Here is an 8,605-nt window from a genome sequence, read left to right on the forward strand (position 1 = left end):
GATATTTCTAATTCTCATCATGCTGAAGCTTCTTCTTCATTGGCAAATGTTCATCAGCCGGTTCTTCATGATCATGGGCTCAAATTTGGTAGTATTCAATTAAGCAATAATGACAAGGCGCCTGTCACGGCCCCTATGTGTCGGAAGCAGTTAATGGCCCAGTATCAACAGCAAGCAGATTTGGAGGACTCAGTCTTGCCTTCCTACCTTGTCCTGGGGAAATTTAAATGTGTTATCCGCCGAGATTATCCTACAACACCGCAATGTTTTCTGGCTTCTGCGTTCAAATATGCACCACCCCACTCGGTCTGGCCCCCTACTCTATCGGCCCATCATAAGGTTGATTTGGCCCAGGGCTGCTATTCGGAGCAAGAAATTTCTAATTTAGCCACTAATTGGGCTAATCTCTGTGGCCGGTGCTTACAATGGGGCCATCAAAAGATATCTTGTCACGCCAGGTTAATCTGCATTAAGTGTTCGGCCCCTGATCACAAAGCAATTTATTGCCCTTTGAATAATCTGCAGCCGTCCACAGGATCTACTTCACTTGGTAACTGGCACGGACCACCAGGCATCCCCGATTCGAGTTTCCCTATGAAGAATATTTTCCATCGTAGGGTTCCCATTGCCACCACCATTCGATGCACCGTTTGTGGAGCCTATGGACACGTGGCTCGATCCTGCTTTCACCGGAGAAGACGAGAGGGCTGGAGATGGATACCCAAAAGGAAATCTTCTTCCATTCCTACCCCTCACGCTCCACATTCCACCCTCTCCTCGATTTCCCAAACACAGACGCCACCGCCAAGTCATGTCCTCTCACCATTGCTGCCACCTTCGCTGCCACCCTCTCCATTGGTCACCATGGCCAACTATACGCTCAACCCCATGCCGTTCCTGCCGCCGGGGTTCACTGTCGAGCCTGGTCTGGCAAATCGTGTCGTCCGCAGCGGGATGGTGGTTGGGCCGATTCCGCCTCTCAACCATGACTACCTGGCCATTGCAGAGACCAGCCAGTATGTTCCTCTTCATCGTCGTGCAGCAATTCGCCACACCATCCAAGGTCTACTTCAGGAACTACAGCTCTTCACTACTGAGGTCAGCGACCATCCATTAGGATTCGGGATTTTTGGCTTTGTTGATTCTTTCATGCGAGACACTGCGGTGAATACCCCCATAGAGCTTGAAGATGAGGATTTACTCATCACGTTCGTACCGCATAATGAGGCTTTGAATCGCCGCACCACCTCTTTTGGTCCGACTATTTGGTTGATGTACTTTGGATTCACATATGACTACCAGACGGACTACTACATCAACAAATCTCTTGGGGGTTTTGGCTCCTTGATTTCCTGGTATAATCCTAGACAAGATCGTCGTTTTATGCTGCTCAAAGTTCAGGTTCTTCGTCTCAGTCTGGTTCCAAAGAGTTTTGTAGTCTGGCAGCTAGGAGGGGCTAGAGATTGTTGGACTGTCCAGGTTACTATTCTGCGTAGCAATGATTGGAATGGACTGCTTCCCGAAGTTGTTCCTGCTGGAGAGGAGCCGCCACCCCCTGATGGTAATCCTCACCCACAATTTGGCCCTGATCTTACCTCTAACAACTCTATCAGCAACAAGTACACAACTGGTTAATGCAGAATGCCACACCTCACGTTGATGCCCCTGCCCCGGCTTGGAACAATGCAAATTGGGGAGAATGGCCTGTTGATCCTGCCCCTCCCCCTCCTCCGCCTGCGGTCATGCCCCCACACCTAATGAACTTTCAAGCTTGGCTGGCAGCCCAGGGTCTTACTTTTGAAGCTGGCATAACTCCTGAAAACAACATTGTTGATAATGCAGCTGATGCCTGGAATGATTCTGTCACGGTTTCTGATAGCACTAGCTCTGATTCTGCACCGGCTTTTCTGATTGTGGCTAATCCAACCTCTGCCTTTGAGGCCCAAGCTGCTATGGCTACTACAAGTGAGTTACTGACGGCCACTGTTGATGTTCATAATCAGGGAATGAGTCTTGGTCTCTCAAACCAAGGTAATTAGCTTATGAATCTTCGACTGACGGATCCCATCCCCAGGCAGCAACTCAACACTTCTATTTACCATGCTATGCGTCCTATGTTGGCCACCATGGGCCCCTGGGCACACGGATACGGGATGAGAGATGCTCATTACCGTGTTGAGATACAGGTTTCTGTGGGGGAGGATGGACTGCAGTTTGTCTCTGTCCCTCAAGTAGCCAGTAGTCTGGCTCCCACCTCCTCTGTCCTTATTCAGGAACTGCCTGACGAGGAGGAGACAGATGCTCTTCAGCCTGAGTTCACTCCTGTTACTGATTCGGCCATTGTGGTTTATCACCCACCCAATCTTGGTCAGGAGGTTTCTGATGTTGATGCTCTTCATATCTCTGCACCTGTTATTGACATTCAGAATGACACTTTGGAGAACATTCAGCCGCCGCTGGACTTACTTGCTTTGCCTGCGCCTGCTACGTCTGCTGAGACTGCTGCACTTCTGCCACTTTCTGATTATCAAGTTGAAACTGCGCATATGATTCAACTGTCTACTGGCCCAGCTCTTGTGGGTGCAAGTAGTACTATGCATGAGCACAAGTGTCATAAGGGCAAAAGTCAGGCTCCAATTGACACTGCCACTCTCAGACGCAGCAACAGGTCAAACAAATATGATGGTTTTCGCACAAATTTGCTCACAGAGTCTCGGACCACCAAGTCCAAAGTGAAGCCCTGTCTGCTACCATATGCTCTCCCCGGCACTAAGGAGATGGAGGAGACTACAGTTAACACCACTGATGAGACAGTGCCCCCTCCAACTCCTGTCAGCACCATGCAGAACATTGGTACGCAACTCTGTGCTATCCCTGCTGAAGAGCTCAGTGATGAGATCCTCTCTGTCAGGAATGGTGGCTCGACTTCAGAGTCCATTTAAGCTATTTCCCTTTTAGTTTGTTTTCATGGTCCTTTTGCAGACTTGGAACGTTCTTTGTTGGAACGTACGTGGTTTAAATTCGCCCGACAAACATTTAGCTCTTATGAATGCGATCAACTCGTCAGGCTGCACGGTCATATGTATTCAGGAATCCAAAATGCAGTCTTTTGACGCTAGTACGCTTAAATTGATTTGCCCACGACGTTTCGATTCCTTTGCGTTTGTACCTGCGGTAGGCGCCTCGGGAGGTATCATCACGATCTGGTGTAGTAATGTTTTCGATGGCACGGTGTTCTTATCGGAACAATTTGCTCTCAGTGTTGAATTTTCCTCCCGGCAGTCACCACATCGTTGGAAACTTGTAAATGTCTATGGCCCTTGTCAAGGTGATGCACGGACATCATTCACCGATTGGCTCTTTGATGTGAATATTCCATCTTCTGAAGATTGGCTCATTCTTGGAGATTTCAACTTTATAAGGGCACCAGAGAATCGCAACAAACCTGGTGGGGATGTCAACGATATGTTCACTTTCAATGATTTTATCAGGGATCAAAACCTTACTGAACTGCCCATCAAAGGTAGAAACTACACCTGGTCCAATATGCAACAAAATCCCCTTCTCGAACAGCTTGACTGGTTTTTCAAGACGCTTAACTGGACGACCACTTTTCCAAATACCCTTGTTACTCCTATGGGAAAACCAATCTCTGATCATATTCCTTGCAATGTCGTCATCCAAACTACCATTCCTAAATGCAAGTTGTTCCGTTTTGAAACTTATTGGATTGCACATCCTGGCTTCTTAGATGTGGTCAAGTCTGCATGGAATAAACCCATCAGACATGGAAAGAATAATAATGCCGCCTCCAGACTTTGTCAGAAACTTAAAAACCTCAGGCATGTTCTCACCATCTGGAGAAAAAGAATCTCACGGTTGAAAATAGCAATTGAGAACACTAAAAAAGCTCTCCTGGAATTGGAAAATATTGAGGATAAACGTGATTTAACCATCCCCGAGGGGAATTTCCAACGCATTCTTCGATCTCATCTGCTCCGGCTCCTGCGATATCAAAAGGAGTACTGGAAGAAACGGTGCACCATACGATGGATCAAGTTTGGTGATGAGAACTCTAAATTCTTCCAAACTATGGCCACGGAAAGATATAGAAAAAACTGCATCTCCAGTCTGAAAACTGATGATGGGTTACAGGTGGATGATCACGCCAGCAAAGAATCTATCCTGTTCGAAGCCTTCAAAAAACGTCTCGGCACAAAGAACACTTCTCCAATGCGATTCAATTTGTCCTGTATGATGCGTGCGGAAGTGGATTTTGACAGCTTAACTTTGCCCTTTACGTATAAAGAGATTGATGATGTCATTAATGAAATGCCTCCTGATCGTGCTCCGGGCCCTGACGGCTTCAACGGCGCGTTCCTTAAAGCTTGTTGGCCTATAATCAATGAAGATTTTTATCTTCTATGCGAGGAATTCCATAGTGGTAGTCTAAACCTTGAAAGTCTAAACTACGGGTACATCACACTCATACCTAAAATCAGAGCCCCAGAAACTGTCAACGACTTCCGGCCCATCACATTGCTTAACTGATGTCTCAAACTTATCACCAAGATTCTAGCCAACCGTCTTCAAAGAGTGATCCTAAAAATTGTACACAATAATCAGTATGGGTTCTTGAAGGGGAGATCCATCCATGACTGCCTTGCATGGGCCTTCGAATACATACATCAATGCCAAGCTTCTAAATGTGAAATTATCCTTCTCAAACTAGACTTTGCCAAGGCATTCGATACTGTGGAATATGATGCCATCATCCAAATTATGAGAAGCATGGGGTTCAATGATAAATGGATGTCCTGGATCACGAGCCTTTCCTCTTCAGGTAAATCCTCTGTCTTGCTTAACGGAATCCCTGGTGAACAATTTTGGTGTAAGTGCGGGGTGCGACAAGGGGACCCTCTTTCTCCCCTCATTTTTGTCCTTGCCGCGGACTTGCTTCAGGCAGCTATCAATGAGGCTTTGGAGGAAAATCGCCTGCAACTGTCTATTCCTGCCTCCAGCACGACCAAATTTCCTGTGATCCAATACGTCGACGATACAATAATCATCATGCCGGCGTGCGCAACACAAGCGGCGACCATGAAAAAATCCTTACCGACTATGCTGCCTCTGTGGGTCTACACATCAACTTTCATAAATCAACGTTGATTCCCATCAACACTCCAGATGACAAATGCCAGGAACTAGCTGCTATCTTTGGGTGCATCACGGCCTGCATGCCATTCACGTATCTTGGCCTCCCCCTTGGAACCACTAAACCTTCGGTGCTGGATATGACTCCCTGGGTATGCAAAGCCGAAGGCAGGATCACTGCGGCTATGTGTCTCATGTCGTACGCTGGGAAACTGGCACTTATGAATTCACTAGTCACTTCCCTGGCTATTTATCCCATGGGAGTGCTGCGTCTGCCACTAAAATTATTGAACAGCTTGATAAAATCAGAAGACATGGACTTTGGAAGAAGAAGACCGAGACGGGTGACAAATCTAATTCTCTGGCAGCTTGGGACATGGTGTGCCGTCCAAAAAAGAATGGAGGTCTTGGAGTGCTCAATCTTAAAGTTCAAAATGATGTGATGCTGCTTAAGATGCTCCACAAGTTCTATAACCAAAACGACACGCCTTGGGTGAAACTCATTTGGGACACATACTACTCGGATGCAATCCCACATGCAACGGCCCCATGCGGCTCCTTCTGGTGGCGTGAGCTTGTGAAACTCATGCCGACTTACCGTGGGGTAACGAAAGTCTTGATCAATGATGGTAGGTCAACCCTGTTCTGGAAAGATGATTGGAACCAACGTGTCCTCGAGGAAACTTTTCCTCGAGCGTTTTCCTACACCACCACAAAAGATGCCTCGGTCCAAAAAATGCTCTCGATCTCAAACATACGGGAAGCGTTTCACCTACCCCTCTCTATTAAAGCTCATGAAGAACTCCGAGCCCTCCAACAGGATGTCAGCTCCATCACCCTCTCTGAGGACAAAGATGTTTGGATCTGCACGTGGGGAGCACAGCTCTTTAAAACCACAGACTATTATAAGTTCTTCTTCCGCGAGGTAAATGCCCATGCAGCCTTTGGATGGTTATGGAATGCCAAAAGTACTCCTAAGATCAAGGTTTTTGGGTGGTTCCTCCTGGTTGATTGCCTTAACACTCGTAACATGCTGAAGCGTAGGCATTATAACATCGGGACTAACCTGGACTGCTTGCTATGTGGGGAACATATTGAGGAAACTGTTGAGCACCTTTTCTTCCATTGCACGTTTAGTAAGCGATGCTGGTGCGAACTCAACATAACCTGGCCGACTGTTGGAGACTGCTTAGATATGATGACCCACTTGAAAGCCAGATATCATCAAAAAATGCTCGTGGACGTTTTCCTTGTGGCCACTTGGAGTCTCTGGAAAGAAAGGAACAATAACTTCTTCCGGCAAATGACACCCTCCTTCTCTTCTTGGAGGGCCAGGTTCATAGCTGATTTCTCCAACATTGCTCATAGACTGCCTGTCCACAAGAAACATCTGATTGCTGACTTCCTAGACTCCATAGCATAGTCTCCCTCTGAGTCACGTTTTGTAAATTCTTATGATCTTGTATAGATCCCCCCTCTTTCCCCCCATGTAACACCTAAACTTTTCTCTTTGATTAATATAATTTTGCAGTAGGAGCCTTTCCTACTGTCTAACCTTCAAAAAAAAGACGAAGCACCGCCGAGCACGTCCGGTGCTCGAGCAGGTGCGGGAGCCGGTGCCGGAGCAGGTACGGGAGCCGATGCGGGAGCAGGTGCAGGTGCTGGTGCAACGCTAGTCGAGCTGCTCCCGAAGAAGTCGACAAGGGGAAAGTCCGCTGCATTTTTTTCTGGATTTTGCCTGCTCCAATTGAAAACGGCCGGAACCAAGACAGTAGGCATATCTGCAACCACCTGTTTTGCAGCAGCTACTGCTGTTGCGACAGTCTCAGATGATTTCTTCTCAACTGCAATCTCAACCTTCTTGTCGATATTTTCTTCAGTTAACCTCCGTCTTTCCTTTCTCTCCTCCGTGGTCTCACGGTAGTACTTCTTCCACGTGGTGCCGTCTCTGACACCGTGCACGCATCCATACGACGGTCGAGTCTCCACCGGGAGTCCTTTCAATATGTTGAACGCCCGGTTGAATGGAGTGTCCCACTTGGGCCCTCGCCATCGCCTCAGACGGCAAGTCGCTTTTGGCCGCAATCCTGTGCTGCTCTCTCTGTAAAAGGAACAAGGATCGTTTACAAATATGACTAACGTGCAGTCGAATTGATCAGAAACTAAAATTACCAGCAGTCTCACAAACTCCGTCGTCACCGGGTCCGTCTCGAAAACCTTTTTGACTGAGTCCCAATGGTGTCGTGCCATGAGGACGTCACGCTCCTGCGGGACGGTGAAGTCCGCCAAGGGGTCTGGGATGCCCAGACTCTCGCGTTCTGCGTCCTCCTTGGCCCATATGGACATCTTCCCACCGTAACCATGGCTTCCGAGGTGGTGGCACCCCATGTTCCTCTGTTGAAGCCCCTTCATGCACTTCGACTTTTTTTGGCAGCTTCGGCCTCGCAATCCGCCTTGAATATTTCAAAGTGCTCTTCCGTGATTGTCGGATTATCCTTTACAATCTCGGAGTAGGATTCCTTTTTGTTGATGATCCAATGTTTCACCCTTGCTTCCAGGCGGCCAACACGTCGCTAAACTTGGTCATGGCGTGTTTGTTTATCTTCTGCATTGTTGGGTCCTTATCTGGATCTTTATAATCCTTTCCATTCCGGCCCGGGAACAAGAATATCTGGTGTAGCTTCTTTAGGAGGGAGGGCCTCATATTATCTATCTTCTGTAGTTTCTCATCGTTGATGGTGGCGGTTGTCCGTACAATGCAGCCTATTTGATTGCCGTAGCACGATCGCGCTTCCATGGGCGCTATTGGCTCAAAAATGTCGTCGTCCATCTCCGTGACCACCAGTCTAGTAGTCATGAGCTGGTTTGGGCGTCGTGGCCTCTTTGCTTTCGGTTCTAGACCGGCTCCGCTAGTCTCGGTGCCGGTGGGCCCAGCAACAACATCCGTTGATCGTCGGCTTCCCTCAAAAATTTGTCTGCCGCCAGGTAGACTTCATCGCAATCAACAGAACCTTGTCCTTCATCATTGCTAGCCATGTTTCCTAGTACTAAATCTAGTCAATTAATTCTAGACCTAATAAAATGAATAATGACATAAAAAAGGCCTATGTTTTGCAGGAACGTTGACTCCTTCCTGGTGCGGCAAATCCTGGGCACTCGATATGTCCTAGTTTGAAACACAAGTCATGCCGAAATTCACGGAAAATTTCGGCATGACCTTTGCTAAAAAGTGGACAAATCGAGCACCTGAAATTTTCCGGAACGGAAATGAATCAACATTCCGGCAAAACATAGGCCACTCGGCTTCATTCCCTAGAAACAGTGTTCAAATATCCATCTTCGACACCGCAACACATGTCCAAATATACACGAGCAACCACATGTCCAAATATACATTTTCAAATCACAAGCTAATTCAAAAACAAAGTGTAGAAGAAAATTCATTTAACTA

At 47.4% G+C, this 8,605-nt stretch overlaps 1 pseudogene; it reads left to right on the forward strand.

Moving 5' to 3' along the window:
• The first annotated feature begins 2,126 nt into the window (after nt 1-2,126).
• LOC141043057 (uncharacterized) lies at nt 2,127-6,577 on the forward strand (annotated as a pseudogene).
• The last annotated feature ends 2,028 nt before the right edge of the window (nt 6,578-8,605 follow it).

Source organism: Aegilops tauschii, chromosome 3 (genome assembly GCF_002575655.3).
Source record: "Aegilops tauschii subsp. strangulata cultivar AL8/78 chromosome 3, Aet v6.0, whole genome shotgun sequence".
Classification (NCBI taxonomy): Eukaryota; Viridiplantae; Streptophyta; class Magnoliopsida; order Poales; family Poaceae; genus Aegilops; species Aegilops tauschii.